Source organism: Pseudophryne corroboree, chromosome 3, assembly GCF_028390025.1.
Source record: "Pseudophryne corroboree isolate aPseCor3 chromosome 3, aPseCor3.hap2, whole genome shotgun sequence".
NCBI classification, from domain to species: domain Eukaryota; kingdom Metazoa; phylum Chordata; class Amphibia; order Anura; family Myobatrachidae; genus Pseudophryne; species Pseudophryne corroboree.
In genome coordinates, this window is record NC_086446.1 from 238,714,784 (window position 1) to 238,731,231 (window position 16,448).

The 16,448-nt window shown below is 49.9% G+C and overlaps 1 long non-coding RNA gene across 4 annotated transcripts in view; it reads left to right on the forward strand.

Annotated features, from left to right (window-relative positions):
* Nucleotides 1-968: 968 nt before the first annotated feature.
* The window catches only part of LOC135057647 (uncharacterized), a 381,527-nt gene continuing 366,047 nt past the window's right edge, over nucleotides 969-16,448 (forward strand). For 2 of the 4 annotated variants that reach the window (XR_010244261.1, XR_010244260.1), the window contains exon 1: nucleotides 1,160-1,375. This is a non-coding gene — a long non-coding RNA (uncharacterized LOC135057647). The other 2 variants (XR_010244262.1, XR_010244259.1) reach the window with 2 other exon arrangements.

Sequence of the window (16,448 nt, forward strand, 5' to 3'; positions counted from 1 at the left end):
GCGGCATGCTGCTGGGGCGAGCGGTCCCCTGTGGCGGAGAACGATCAGACCCCTCTGGAGCTCAGTGTCCAGTCAGCGGAGACAGTGGCTCAGACCCCGCAGGGCGGACACTGCTCCCCCCCTTAGTCCCTCGCTGCAGGGAGGCTGTTGCCAACAGCCTCCTGTAAAAAAATAAACTCTAAAAATAACTTTAACTAGAAAAGCTCTGTAGAGCTCCCCTAGCTGTGACCGGCTCCTCCGAGCACATTTTCTAAAACTGAGTCTGGTGGGAGGGGCACAGAGGGAGGAGCCAGCCCACACTCTCAAACTCTTAAAGTGCCAATGGCTCCTGGTGGACCCATCTATACCCCATGGTACTAATGTGGACCCCAGCATCCTCTAGGACGTAAGAGAAATGCAGGATACCAGAGTGCTGGGAGAATGCAGGCCAGCTACTCTGTTACATGGAGTCACCTTGCATAGATCATTAGCAATGAGCTGGGAGATGCAGGCCAGCTATGCAGGATACCTGATTACTGGAAGAATGCAGGCCAGCTACTCAGTAGGCCATTAGTGATGAGCTGGGAGAATGCAGGCCAGCTGTGCAGGATACCGGAGTACTGGGAGAATGCAGGCCAGCTACTCTGAGCAGGATACAGGGATTGACCGATGAGCAGAGATACACAGCCAAACACTGGGATTGACTGAAGAACAGGGCAGGACACCAGGATTGACCGATGAGCAGAGATACACAGCAGGACAGCTACCTGGGAACATTGGGGTGAACCGATGACAGCAGCAGTGCAGCTACTCACGATTACTGTTGGAGCCAGACGCTGCTATGGATGGAACTCAGCACTGGATTCCAGGATAACCAGGACTAAGTTTGCAGCTGCATACAGGGTATGATCAACAAAGCACTGGCAATTCCACAGTGCTGGAAGACTGGCTGTATACCCCTGGCTGGATGGTGATTGACCATGGCAATCAGCTGATGGCAGAGTGGCTCTGGATTGGATGCAGACTTGTCAGCTGACCTGAATTGTCATGGCTGCGCCCAGTTTGCCTTGGAGGCAAACTCCAGCGTTGTGGGACCACATGGAGGCAGTAGTGGGTGCAGAGTCAGCGGAGACTGTATCTGGTGTGACCACTGGAGTCAGAGGTATGTAGTATAATGACAATATGGACAATTCTCAATGATTGCTGTGTAGGCACAACATGAAGAGACTTGCTGAATTCAATATTCACACAGAAGGTTAATCAACACATGTGCAGCTCGTTAGCAACTCTAATTACCTTCCAGACAGAGAACTCAGCACTCAGGGAACTCCTGGTACTGGTGAGCTGTTTATCCCAGTGAGCAGAAAAGACACAGGATCCAGGACAGATTGCAGAGGTAAGTCACCAAACGATATGAATTTAGACAGGATTGTGACAATATAGATTCTTCTGGATAGCAGCCTGATTGAACACTTGGTGAAGTAGGATCTTTCTCTTGTCCTGGCTGAGCTCAGGACATCTTTAGGATCCTGGGCAGAGTCCTGCAAAAGGACTGTCTGCTGTCCAAGCTGGTGTACTATGTATCAGGCACGGTTCTTAAGTCTCTGTGCAGTTAATTGGACGAATGCACAGATCGACCTGTGAAATAATGGAACATTGCATAAATACAACATACTGTAATACAGATGGAGCCAATGGTAATACCCAAGTTATTGATATAAATCAGTATCTTTGGCCTATGGCAGTATTGGAAATGAGCAGGAAGGATAACTAGCTACATGAATAGTTATTGTGGCAAAATAAAACAAACCCTAATATAAGAGGAACCAAACAGTTACCAGTATAACAGCATTGCACTCTCTGGGTACATGTATTAAGCCTTGGAGAGCGACAAGGCTGCCATGTTACAGGCTGTGTCTGAAAAATGACAGGAGCTGATTAATTTGGAATCGCAACTCTAACATGCTGGCTATAAACGTTACAATTATCTGGCCGATCCGCCAGATAATTGCGCGATGTATGCGGGTGACCAGTATGGTAATATCGATCCTTCGGACATGCTGGATCGTCTAGCATGTCTGTCAATTATATATTTTGAAAGTGGGAAGTCTGCTGCATTGATCAGTGTATGTCCTGCCGCGGCTGACCAACAGACATACAGATGTGTCCACATACGTCTTTGCTATATCCCGCCATGTATGGCACAGTTTTGCATGCCATAGACTCAAAGATTTAGCCATGCCTTGTGATTTTTCTTAATTTGCTTCTTTAATATATTACTTTATACATATTCTATTATGGCAAACAAAAATTTAAAATTCATCCACTCGCTACTCGTGAAAAACAGCTTAGCCGTGTTTTGCATGTTGTGCCAAATTTGTAAAAAAGCAAAGATATAAGTGGACACATCTGTATCTGAGCAGATGCTGAACTACCGCCAGTGCAACCAGTGCGTTGCACTGGGGCCCGCCACTGTCCAGGGGCCCAAAGCATGTAATGAGTCAAACTGACTCATTACATTCCGCTGTGTGCTGCGGGCAACCGCTGCCCGCAGCACACAGCCGCCCCCGGACAGAGAGGAGAGGAGCGCAGCGGTACGGGGGAGAAGGTGGAGGAGGGAGCTGCAGCAGCGCTTTGCTACTGGTTGAGGCGCTGCTGCTGCTGTCCCTCTGCTTCACTATAGGCTGTCTTCCGAGAACAGCCTATAGTGAAGCAGAGGGACAGCAGCAGCAGCGCCTCCACCAATAACACAGCGCTGCTGCGGCTCCCTCCTCCACCTCCCTCCTCCTCCTCCTCCTCCTCTCCTGCCCGGGAATCGGGATCTGCCAGAAGCTGCACCGAGGAGCCTGAGCCAGCGGAGAGGGTAAGTATCTATCTATCTATCTATCTATCTATCTATCTATCTATCTATCTATCTATCTTTCTTTCTTTCTTTCTTTTCTTTCTATGTGTAAAAAGTGCACGCTGTCTGCCGCTATGTGTAAAAAGTGCACGCTGTCTGCCGCTATGTGTAAAAAGGGCGCGCTGTCTGCCGCTATGTGTAAAAAGGGGGCGCTGTCTGCCGTTATGTGTGTAAAAAGGGGGACGCTGTCTGCCGTTGTGTAAAAAGGGGGACGCTGTCTGCCGTTATGTGTAAAAAGGGGGACACTGTCTGCCGTTATGTGTAAAAAGGGGGACGCTGTCTGCCGTTATGTGTAAAAAGGGGGACGCTGTCTGCCGTTATGTGTAAAAAGGGGGACGCTGTCTGCCGTTACGTGTAAAAAGGGGGACGCTGTCTGCCGTAATGTGTAAAAAGGGGGACGCTGTCTACCGTAATGTGTAAAAAGGTCTCTACCTGGTGTAGTGGTGCTACTGTGCGGCGTAATTTGAATAATGGAGACTACTGTGCACCATTTTATGAATTGGTATTATTTTATGACCACACCCCTTCCCCACGAAGCCACGCCACTATGTATTTTTGCGCGCGCATACGGCGCGCACTGCCCCTGTTTTGCATGCAGCGGTGGGGCTCCGATTCCGTTTCTTGCACACAGTGCTAAAATGTCTAGTTACGGCACTGTTGCTAGGTATCCATTTCCCTGGCCCTGAGCAGGTCCCCCTCACCAGATCCTCTCCAGGGGTGAGGGGGTGGACTTGGATGAGATGGGGGACAAAGCATTTTGTCGCACCTGGGCCCACCGCTCGCTAGTTCTGCCACTGTATCTGAGGTTCCTTCACATGGGAAGGAACCGGGAAATGCCTCCTCCCTGGGGGCGGAGCACTGATAACTCATGGCCAATACACTGTGAGAGATCTCAGTGTACAGTATGTCCCTGATATCTGCTTTGTCCGCGGCTGCCAGATAAAATTCCTGTCGATCTGATAGGCATTTTATCTGTATGTATTCTCAACATAAGTCAGGAAAACTAAATCACAAGTTAATTATCCATAATAAATGTAGCATACTTGCCTACTTTAAATATCTCCTCTCCGGGGGAAGCCCGGAGAGGAGACGTTGCAGGAGACTTTGGGGGCTGGGCAGTGACACCATTAAGTCATTTTAACAACTTCCCCACCCCACAAACTCGCAAATACGGGAGTGTATCTCTTCATCCTTCCCGCATCACTAGGATGCGAGCAGTATGCGGGAGTCCTGCCTGCTCTTCCGGGGCTGCGGGCAGGGCCGTCTTAACAGCAGTGTAGGCCCCTGGGCACAGCAATGCACTGGGCCCCCTACCCATCCTCCAGCGGTAGGGGTGGGGGGTGCTATCAGTGCAGCTGTGATGTCCCGCGGGCGGTAGGGGGTGTTCTATCTTCAGCTCAGCATGTAGGACCTGGAACAGTAATTTCTGATAATTACTCCTTTACTGCACAGATGGGGCTAAACTATAGAAGGGGGCATTGGGCTGAATGAAGGGGCCCTGTTACATGACTTCCAGAGTGGTAGCGGGTGTTTAATACGTAGGGGAGGGGTGGATAGTGGAGTGGGCTTAATATTTATCATTTTCCGTTGGGAGGGCAGCTTGCTTGACTGCAGATATCTCATGTTCCTGAAAATATATTTCTTAGCTTTGAATGAGATAAAAAAAACTAGAGTGTCCCACCTTTCAGAAGGTTCGGGGGACTTGGGGATCAGAGTTCAGGTGCCAGAGCAATTCACCAACGAAAATCTAAAACTGCATATTAGGCGTGTGGAGCTGGAGCAGGGACCAGCTGCTTGAAGGCTGATATCTCTGGTTCTGGGCATAGTAGAGACAAGCTGCCAGTGTCCACCAAAAGGGGAGAGTTACAGCTTTTATCGTATACCCTCACAAATACTCTAAGTCAGACAAAACCCAAGATATCAGGCTGGGAAGTGCAATTAACAGGCTTGATTGGGGACCACTGCTTTAATGTCAGATATCTCCGGTTCCCCAGGGCCGATTTTCAAAAATCTGGTACCCCTGGAAAGAGGGGATCCTAAGCTATCAGCCTAGGGCCCTTATACTCCTGGGGCCCTTGGGCAAGAGCCCATTGAGCCCATACGAAAAGACGGCCCTGGCTGCGGGGGGCTACCCCAAAAAACGGGAGCCTCCTGCAGCTTCTGGGAGAGTAGGCAAGTATGATATGTAGCCATGCTCATCTTGCCACGATGCAGCATGTTGCATCACGGCATGCTGCGACTATCCACAGCCGGCGATCGGTCATAGCCTAGCAAGCCGTGTTGCAGCATATCGCATCGCAGCAAAGATGAGCATGGCTACATCTGTATTTGAAACTAAATGAAGTCTCTAACTCTGCCCTGAACTTGCATGAAATCATATACAAACAGTGATCTTTCATCATTAATCATCAGGAATACAGTGAGCCCATGGCTTTTTAATACTTACCAGTGATATGCAGTGAGGTGAGGCAGGGCCTTTTCTGTCACAATCAAGTATAAGCCAGAGCTTTGACTATATGAAAAATACAAAGAATATATTATAAATATCTTCCAGCATTATATACTGCTGCACCTGTGTATAATGATGATTCATATTTGTGTGTGTGAATCCAGCTCTGGTACTAGCCAGTTAGTCCCCAGCCATTTACCTCTCCTCACATCCCTGATACTTGGTCATTTGGTGGTCTATAATGTGGTTAAATTTCATCTTCATGTTATCTCTGGGAAATTAACTTAGAAATGAAGAGGATGGGTATCTGTGCTGGCACTAGTCCAGCAGTATCATATATGACCCAGGAAACTGCTGCCTGTTTTATACCCATTATATATCACAGTGGTGACATCATCAGCTGCCACTTTGCTTCACTAGCTGCACTGCTGTGTGTCTCAGGCAGGGCAGTGGGGGCAGGGCCGGTTCTATGGTTTGTGGCGCCCCGGGCAACATATGGGGGGCGTGGCTTCAATTGGGGGCGTGGTCAACGCGCTGAAAGAAAAAATACAAATAAATAAAAATAATACTTACCATCCCCGTTCCTGATCCAGACCCCCTCCGCCGGTGGCGCCGATCTTCTGCTCTCCTCTCTTCGATCTATGGGAGAGACGTTATTACGTCTCTTCCATAGAACAGCATAGACACTAGAGGTCAATTATGACCCCCTAGTGTCTGTGCCACTATGCTGTGCGGTGCGCGATGACGTCATCGCGCATCGCACAGCAAAGGTCCTCTAGACGAAGGGAAACTAGACCGTAGCGTCTAGTTTCCCTTCATGGAGAGGACCTTTGCTGTGCGGTGCGCGATGACGTCATCGCGCACCGCACAACTAAGGTCCTCTCCATGAAGGGAAACTAGACGCTATGCATCTGGTTCCCTTCAAAGCGGGGGGCACAGCAGGGCACTGCGGGGGGCACAGTGGCGGTTCTTGCCCTGGTGCGGCGCCCTCCGGATGGCGCCGGTGCCCTCCGGAAGGCAGTGCCCCGGGCAAAAGTACCGCTTGCCCATGGCAAGAACCGCCACTGAGTGGGGGATAATACTAAATACAATAGAATTAGCCAGTTCTCGCAGACTAAACAGGGTGTTTAGGTGCGAAAACAGGCATTCTCCATCTAAAGTGCCGCCGCAATGCTGTTTTGTCTGCGCTGCGGCACAAAACAGCATTGCTGGCCTAAATTTTGTCGGATTTCTGCTCGCGAGAAGAAATCCTCTAGATAGGGATGACATCGCGCTGGATTGAATAGCTACGGGAGCTCCCCTCCCAGCGCTATTCAATCCACGCTGAATTGAATTGAGCCAAGTGTGATAAATAAAAAATAAAGTAAGAAACTGCACTTCAGGAGAATTTTCAGCAATATAAGTATAAATCACAATAATAATGAGTAGAAGCCCTTGGATGTGCACTATATCTAAAATATAAAGTATAATTGTGTAAGGTATGTGTATAGATATGCATACCAATTGTTGCAATACTTTATTAAAAATAATAAAGATTTTTTGGTATGTTTATAGCCCTTTTTGGGTAATCTTTAGTATGGGAAAGGATTGCGGTGCTGCCGGTGACTGATAGCAAATCTGTATATGGTTGTCGGATTTACAACTTGCCTTTGCCGATGGTAGAAGTCCAGGTGGTTCAGCAGAACTAACTATTCCTAGCTGTCCTACCTGGTCCTCCTGGCATTGGGGCTGCTTGTGCTTTTCCCACTGGTGTCTCTGATCACAATCGGCGCCAATTGCCGATGATAACACGCTACCTCTGCTACCGTACTTCGTTTCTCATAAGCTCTCGCCAGCATGTTTTGTACACGAAAGTACTTTCTTAAGGATGGCTGCTTATCCGAATGGGTATGTATTTGTAGTAAACAAACTAAATACATGTCAGTAAATGAAAGCACATAATTGTAATCATAAATGTAATCATTCCGCAGAGCAGTGATGTGTTTTGTATGTGTATTGCATGCAACTGTGACATATTCAGGCCCATAGTATGCATCTGTGGGAACATTTATAGAGTGGGGCCAATGTAGAGCGGGATGTATGTCTGTTGTTTTGCATCAGTTAGGCATATTGCACCTGTGTAGCATATATAGGGGGTGATTCAGAGCCGATTGTAGATCTACAATCACAATCTCCGACATGTGGGGTGACGCCCAGCACAGGACTAGTCCACCCCGCATGTCAAGCATTCCCCCCGCAGAGGTGCAAAAGCATTGCACGGCGGTGATGCTTTCGCACCCGGCGAGTAGCTTCTTGTCTGCGCAGCCTAAGCAGGCGGCTATCCACATTGTTTTGGGTCACAGTGGCTGTGTGTGACATCACGCAGCCACCACGGCCTGCCCCAGCAACGGTCCGGCTGCGATCACTGCTGTTGCAATGATCAGGTCTGAATTACGTCAAATAATATGTGAGAGGTGCGGTGCGTGTGGTAGTGCCTGCTGCCGTGCAGGTGTAGACTCTGTACTCACCAGGCGCCGCTCTCTCTCACCTTCAGGTACCGGAACCTTCAACGGACCTGGAATTCTTCAGTCGGATCCGGACACGGCGATTCCCTCTTGGAGCTGACCGTCGACCGAGCTGAGGAGAGAATGGTTTACATTAAAGGGGGTATCGACCCTTCTTCCAGTGGAACAGGGGATACCCCAGGGGTGGCTGCGACCTTCACCGGCTGGGTGAATGGTCATCACCGGCACAAAGCCTCAGCTACCCAGCTTTCACACACTCGCGCTTTCGCACGTAGTGTGATGAAAGGGATTCTCACGTCCGTGAGCAATCCTAACTCCGGCGCTCGGGGACAAACAAGGGACAGACGTACACGGATGCTACTCACCGTCACGAGTCTTGCACTCCGATCTTCTCCACTTACAGGTCCCTGTAAGGAGGCAAAGAGAAACAGCCGTGCAGGGCCTAACTCTGACCTAGTGTCACACCCTATACTATCTACAACAGCGGAGCCCTCAAACTAGCTCTGTGGGTGTGGTGCAACACAACTATGCACAACTTACACAACACATACACTTTGCCCTGCACGGTAACAACATATAACACACTATCGGAGTTACAACATAAAACGGTGCTGTCCCTTTATCTACCCGACCCAGAACACCCAGTAGTGGGGACCGCACAGCTCACCCACCTACCGTACTCTCAGGGTGGCCTGAGCCTAGCGCCCAGTACCACCTTTACTCACCTCAGGGAAACACTGCTTCGCTGGGCCTAGCGCCCCCTAACTGCCCACAGGCCGGAGGCCTGACTTTGCCCACGGGCCTAGAGCCCGCCTAACTTGCCGCCCGTTGGGTGACCTGGGCCTTGTGCCCAGGGTCACCTTATCGTATCCCTGATTTGGCCACAAATACCCTAGGGCCTAACGCCCTCTATTAGCCACAGGCCTAGTGCCTAGATTGTTCCCCGGGCCTAGTGCCCGCCTAACTGGTGCCGCATGAGTGGGGTGGCTTGGGCCTAATGCCCAAACCACCTCATCAAATATTGGGGGCCCAAACTCCTAACTGCGCCCAGGCCTAGCGCCTGAATTGTGTCCTCGGGCCTAATGCCCGTCCCTGGTGGTCGAGGGAGGAAAAGGGGAGGGGGAGGATACCTCACTGAGGCCTTACCTAACCCGGGGGCCTCCGGCACCGTCTTCTGCCGCTGACCCGTCCTGGCCAGCGGCGCCGGCGTCTCTCCTCCGCGTCCAGCCGCCGCTGGACATCTTCTCTTCCGATCCCGACCGATGACCTCCTCCGGCTCCTCCTTGCGGCGTCTGGATCTTCTGCGCGCCGACCTCCGTCCGCGCTGCTCCCGCCCGTCCTCTTCCTTCTGCCACGCGATCCTCTTCCTCCTGCGCGCGGGCTCCTCCTCTTCGCCGCTCTTCGGCGCGGCCTCCTGTCCGAACGGCTCCCGCCCGGCGTCTGACGTCAGATGCCGGGGGCGGGGCCTATGACGCGGCGAGCGCCGATTGGCTCGCCGCGTCACTCTCCGATTGGCTGCCGCTCCGGGAGCCGCGATTGGCTCCCGGAGGGCGCCAAGATTTAAATGCCCCCGCAGTCTCTGGTCCGGTGCAGGGAAAAAGGTAATCCCTGCACCGGACACCCGCCGCCACGCACCAAGCGCTGGGGACAGACAAGCTGCCCCAGCGCTGTCCCCAGCTAGGGACGGCAACATGGATGTGCCCACAGGGCACATCCTTACAAATACACCTCTGTATCCATATTTTGGTGGCTGTTACACTTACGCCTCCTTATGCTCAGGAGAAGTGGAATGAGGAAGGGAAGGGGGCGTGCTCTCATAGCTGTGACACTGGTAGGCCTGAAGGCAGAGTACATGCAAATTCACATAGAAAGTAGCAACAGCAGATTAAGTGTTTGTTCCGATTAAAGGGAGGAGGATGGGGAGGGAAGGTGTGGTTCCATTTCTGGGCATTAGTGGCCATAGCTAATATTGAAATATTCCCAAGGACATTTCAGTCCATTTTGGGAATGGCGAGGGGATATCAATGAAGTTTGCCATCACTGAGCCAGGGGGAAGTCTAAACTTTAAAACATCTTTAATAAGGGCATACAGATCTTTGAGCAGGAGGGCCATGTCCTGTGGTGTTTGGTGGGAGTCACAGAGCCTATTTCATTTTTTTTATTTGCTTTTTGGTGAACTGGTGCACCTCCACAGAGCAAAAGAGGTAAGATATATAGATTCCCATTGTTTTGGGCTTTAATGTCTGTGAGAGTCCTCTCTGTGATTTCAGTTGGATAGGGGATTTTCTGTGTAGGTCTAGAGCAGATAGCAGGTACCAGTATGAAACAGAACGGCAGGAGGAAGTAGTAGTTAGTCTATCCAGGATCTGGGCAGCAGGTGGGATGCGGTCAACATCCCGCTGGACGGGATCCCGGCGGTCGAAATACCGACGCCAGAATCCCGACCGCCACAATCCCGACCGCCACAATCCCGACATATTCTCACTCCGTGGGTGTCCACGACACCCATAGAGGGAAAATATAATAGTGTGCCGAGCGTAGCGAGGCACCGCGCCCGCAGCGTGGCGAGCGAAGCGAGCCCGCAAGGGGCTGCGTTCCGCTCGCCACCCCTGTCGGGATTGTGTGGTCGGGATTCCGGCGTCGGTATTTCGACCGCCGGGATCCTGTCCAGCGGGATTACGTACTGATCCCCAGCAGGTGTATGTATAGCAGTAGGAGTGGTGCTTCATAATTCTACACCCTGTGTTGGCTCTTGAGTTATTTATAACAGTTGGAGAGCAAGAGTCCATACTTGGTACATAGGTCAGGAACAGGGAGGAGGGAAGTAGCTAGAGTGGTGGTAACGGCCCTGCAATGCCAATAAGAGGCATGGATGTTAGGCAACAACTTGTCCAAGACCTTAAGGGACAAATGAATCTTAAGCTTAGCTTCCCACACCTTCAAAGTATCAGCGCAATCTCTGCTTTTTATCCTGTATGTTATCTTGTCAGGATACTTTTCCAAATATATGGGTTTGTCTGTATGTAATGAAGTGGGTCCTCTTAAGGGGATCTGTTCAGGATGACGGCGTCTGGCATCCTGGCAGTCTGAAATACCAGCACCGGGATCCCAACCGCCAGAATCCCAATCGAGGTCTGCAGGGACTCGACATTGGTAAGCTGCAAGCTGCAGGAAGGGGGTTAGGTTTAGGCTACGGTGGGAGGGTCAGGGTTAGGCTGCAGGGAGGAGGGGGGTAGAGTTTGGCACACCTGGGGCTGGTTAGGGTTAGGCTGTGGGGGTAGGAGGGTTAGGTTTAGGATGCACGAGGGTTGGGGGTCAGGTTTTAGGCACCAACGGGGAGGGTTAGGCTGCAGGGGGGAGGTTTGGGTTAGTTGGGGTAAGTTATACATACTTATCCGACCCATCAGGATTCTATACCCATCAGGATTCATATGACCGCAGGCACCCCATACACCGGGATATAGTATGTATCCCCTCTTAAAGCTTACAAATATTAAATTGTCAAATTGGTACTAGTTTGGTTTTTTTTTTTGCCAATTTTCGGAAATGCTTCCTCTTTTTTCTCTTACGTCCTAGAGGATGCTGGGGTCCCTTTTAGAACCATGGGGTATAGACGGTTCCGCAGGAGCCTTTGGCACTTTTTTAACAATGTGAACTGGTTACTCCCTCCATGCCCCTCCCCCAGACCTCAGTTTAGAAAATGTGCCCAGGAGACTGGATGCACACTAGTGGAGCTCTACAGAGCTTTGCTGGAAAAGACTTTGTTAGGTTTTTTATTTTACAGGGAAGCTGCTGGCAACAGCTTCCCTGCTTCGTGGGACTTAGGGGGGGAAGTAGGAACCAACTTCTCAATTAGTTAATGGTTCTGCTTCCGCTGACAGGACACCATTAGCTCCTGAAGGGTACTGAACACAGCCCTTGCCTGGCCAGCGTTCACTCCCACAGCACTGCCGCCACCCCCTAACTGAGCCAGAAGTCAGGAGGCTGGTAAGTATATTACCGGAGTCCTGCAGAGAGGGGATCCCCCGGTCATCGTTGGCGGCACACAGGTACACGCGCAGCGTGCGTCATGTCTCTCAGTACAAGGGTGCAGGGGGGGGGGGGGGGGGGGGGTCGCGCTCTGAGGGCATGTTTTAAAACCTTACTCTCACTGGCAAAAAGGGTACATACATGTACAGCCGCTGATGTGCCATCCCCAGCCAGTATAAATATTACATTGCCGAGGCTGAAGGGCGGGGCTTATCCTCAGACTTGCCAGAACACTCACTGGGTGCCATTTTCTCCTGCAGAAACTCCAGTATGAAGCTCCTGAACGCTGTTTCTCCTCATGACAACGCTGATACAAGTACAGGGTGTTATAGAAGGAGCAGAGAGTGTTCATTATAATTAGGTCTGTGGGCCTATTATTGGTTTATGCGCTGTAAGTGGGTAATATTTCCACAATTCACAATAAGGCGCAGTGTGTGGACTGGCGGATCCCTCTGTGTCTCTCTGACAGACTTTAGTGTGGGTCTGTCCCCAATAGCTCCCCTGTGGGATAGGTGTGTGTGTGTGTGTGTGTGTGTGTGTGTGTGTGTGTGTGTCTGTGTGTTGTAACATGTCAGACATTGGGGAGGATTCTTCCAGGAAGAACCCATTTTAGATGCACAAGAGGGTAATGTGGTGGCCCTTCCCTCTCAGAAGAGCCGGAGTGGGTGAGAATGTTGCAAAAGAATATGTCAATGCTTGCAAGTAAATTCTCTGAGTCTGAACAACAGACTAAATATTGGAGGCAGTCTGTGGAAGATGCACTGTTTACTGACCCCTCCATATCATCCACTCGGGTCCCATCCAGTTCCCAGAAAAGGTCCCTGGCCCAGATAATGCAAGGGGACACAGACAGATTCCGACACTGACGTCGACAATGGGGATTTGAGAGGGGTAGACCCCAAATTAGCCAAAAGCATACAATGTATGATAGTCGCTATAAAGAACGTGTTGGAGTTTCCTGAAACAACATTTTAAATTAAATAAAAAGCAGGTTGTGACTTTTCCTCCTTCAAAGGATTTGAATGCGTTCTTTGAAGAATCCTGGGCTAACCCAGAGAAGAAATTTACCCTTCCCAGAAGGATACGTGTAGCGTACCCTTTCCCTGTGGAAGAGGGGCACAAATGGGAGACACCCCAATGATAGACACCTCAGTTTCTCGGCTGTCTAAGAAAATAGTTTTGCCTGCCCCTGGTTCAGCCTCTTTAAAAGATCCAGTTGACCATAAATTAGAATCAACCCTAAAATCCATATATATGGCTAACGGAACTGTGCTCAGGCCCACCATTGCTTGTGCGTGGGTAGGTAACGCTGTGGAAAAATGGTCTGACAACTTGCTTGTTAACATAGACACCGTTAACAGGGATGAAATAGTCCTAACTCTCGGCCATATCAAAGATGCTGCAGGTTACTTAGTTGAAGCTATGAAGGATATTGGGTTGCTGAGTTCAAGATCCTCCGCTATGGAGATTTCAGCCCGCAGGGTGCTGTGGATCCACCAATGGAATGCTGATGCGGAATAAAAAAAGAATATTGAGGCGCTTCTTTACAACGGAGAAGCCCTCTTTGGAGACCAGCTGGATGCCATGATTTCAACAACTACATCAGGCAAGTCAGCATTTCTGCCTTCCACAGCTGCTCCACCTAGGAAAGGATTTAATTCTCATACGATGCAATCCTTTCGGCCCAACAACTCCAAAAAGGCAAAGGGTACCCCTTTCTTCTCAAAAAGAGGTTGCAGAAGAGGTAAAAAATCTACAACACCATCAGGCTCGCAGAAGCAGAAGTCAACAGCTACTTCTGCTAAAACCTCAGCATGACGCTGGGGCTCCCCTGCGGGAATACGATCGGGTGGGGGCACGTATACTGTCTTTCAGCCAGGTCTGCGTTCACTCAGATCTGGATCCTTGGGTATTGCAGATAGTATCCCAAGGTCTGCGTTCACTCAGATCTGGATCCTTGGGTATTGCAGATAGTATCCCAAGGGTACAAATTGGAATTTCAGGACCTTCCCCCATGCCGATTTTTCAAATCAGCCTTACCAGCTTCTGTTCAGGACAAAGCAAAAGTGCTGAACGCAATACAGAAAGTATGTCAAGACAACGTAATTTCCTTAGTTCCTGTGTCACAACAGGAAAGAGGGTTTTATTCAAGCCTGTTTGTAGTGCTGAAACCGGATGGCTCGGTCAGACCGATTTTAAACCTAAAGACTTTGAACCTTTATTTGAAAAGGTTCAAATTCAAGATGGAATCCCTGAGAGCGGTGATCTCCAGCTTGGAGGAATAGGAATTTCTGGTATCAATGGACATCAAAGATGTTTATTTACATGTTCCCATCTACCCACCGCATCAGGCATACCTGAGGTTTGCGGTGCAGAACTGCCACTACCAGTTCCAAACATTGCCTTTCGGGCTCTCCACGGCTCCGAGAATATTCACCAAGGTGATGGCGGAGATGATGGTTCTTCTTCGCAAGAAAGGAGTCGGTCATCTCATACTTGGACGGTCTCCTCGTAAAAGTGAGATCCAGGGAGAAACTAGTGCAGAACATTGCACTTTCCCTGATGGTGCTTCAACAGCACGGTTGGATCATAAACCTTCCAAAATCACAATTGGAACCCACAATGAGGTTATCATTTCTGGGAATGATATTGGACACGGAAGCACAGAAAGTATTCCTACCGGTGGAAAAGGCTCTGTAGATCCAGAGGATGTTCAAACAAGTTTTAAAACCAGCACGCGTATCGATTCATCAGTGCATCCGCCTGCTGGGGAAGATGATAGCGGCCTACGAGGCTCTACAATTTGGCCGATTCCACGCCAGGGTGTTCTAATGGGAACTACTGGACAAGTGGTCCGGATCGCACCTACACATGCACCGGAGGATAATCCTATCAACAAAAGCCAGTATTTCACTCTTGTGGTGGCTTCAAAGTTCTCACCTCCTGGAGGGACGCAGGTTCGGGATTCAGACTTGGATCCTGGTGACCACAGATGCAAGCCTCTGAGGTTGGGGAGCAGTCACGCAAGGGGAAAGCTTCCAAGGACAATGGTCAAGTCAAGAAGTACTCCTTCACATAAACATTCTGGAATTGAGAGCTCTGTACAACAGCCTTCATCAAGCGGCACACCTTCTTCAAGGTTGTCCCATACAGATCCAGTCAGGCAATGTAACGGCAGTAGCTTACATAAACCGCCAGGGCGGAACAAAAAGCATAGCGGCAATGGCAGAGGTGACAAAGATACTCCTCTGGGAAGAAAGACATGCAAAAAGCTCTGTCTGCAATTTTCATTCCGGGAGTGGACAACTGGGAAGCAGACTTCCTCAGCAGACACGATCTCCATCCAGGAGAATGGGACCTCCACCGAGAAGTCTTTGCAGAGGTAGCAGATCGTTGGGGCGTTCCTCAAGTAGATATGATGGTATCACGTCTCAACTAGATGCTTCAGAAATATTGTTCCAGGTCAAGAGACCCACAAGCAATAGCAGTGGATGCACTGGTGACCCAGTGGGTGTTTCAGTCGGTGTATCTGTTCCCTCCACTTCCACTAATACCAAAAGCTCTCAAGATCATCAGAAGAACAAGGGTTCGAGCAATTCTCATTGCTCCAGACTCGCCAAGGAGGGCTTGGTATCCAGATCTTCAGGAGTTATTACTGGAAGATCCTCAGTCTCTTCCTCTTCGCGAGAACCTGCTTCAGCAGAGTCCGTTTGTTTATCAAGACTTACCGCGGCTGCGTTGACAGCATGGCTGTTGAGCGCCAGATCCTAGCCCGTAAGGGTATTCCCAATGAAGTCATTCCCACACTTATTCTGGCCAGGAAAGGGGTAACGTCCAAACATTACCATCGTATTTGGAAAAAATATGTATCTTGGTGTGAATCCAAGAAGTCTCCTGCGGTGGAGTTTTAATTAGGACGTCTTCTTCTATTTCTACAGGCGGGTGTGGATGCTGGCTTGAGATTAGGGTCTATCAAGGTCCAAATTTTGGCCTTGTCCATTTTCTTTCAGAAACAGTTGGCTTCCCTTCCTGAGGTCCAGATGTTCTTGAAGGGGGTTCTGCTCATCCAACCTTCTTTTGTGCCTCCTGCGGCGCCATGGGATCTTAATGTGGTGTTGCAGTTCCTTAAATTGGACTGGTTTGAGCCTCTGCAAGAGGTAGAGTTGAAGTTTCTCACTTGGAAAGTGGTCATGCTGTTGGCCTTGGCCTAAGGCAGACTGATGACCTAAGGCTGCTGATGACCTTCAGTTTGGTCAGTCAGTTCTGCAGGAACATTAGTCAGTTCTCCTGTGTTAAGTTGTTTACAGCAGTTGATGTGGCGTTATGCATGCACGTTAGCATGGGTTATGTTAAAGGCCATGTTAGGCGGCATGTTTTGTGTGGTGTGAGATGGTATGAATCTCGCCACTAGTTTAATGTAAATTCTTCTCTCGAAGATGTCCGTCTCCCCGTCACAGTTCCTATACTGAGGTCTGGGGGAGGGGCATGGAGGGAGGAGCCAGTTCACACTTTTGAAAAGTCTTAAAGTGCCGAAGGCTCCTGCGGAACAGTCTATACCCCATGGTAATAAAAAGGACCCCAGCAT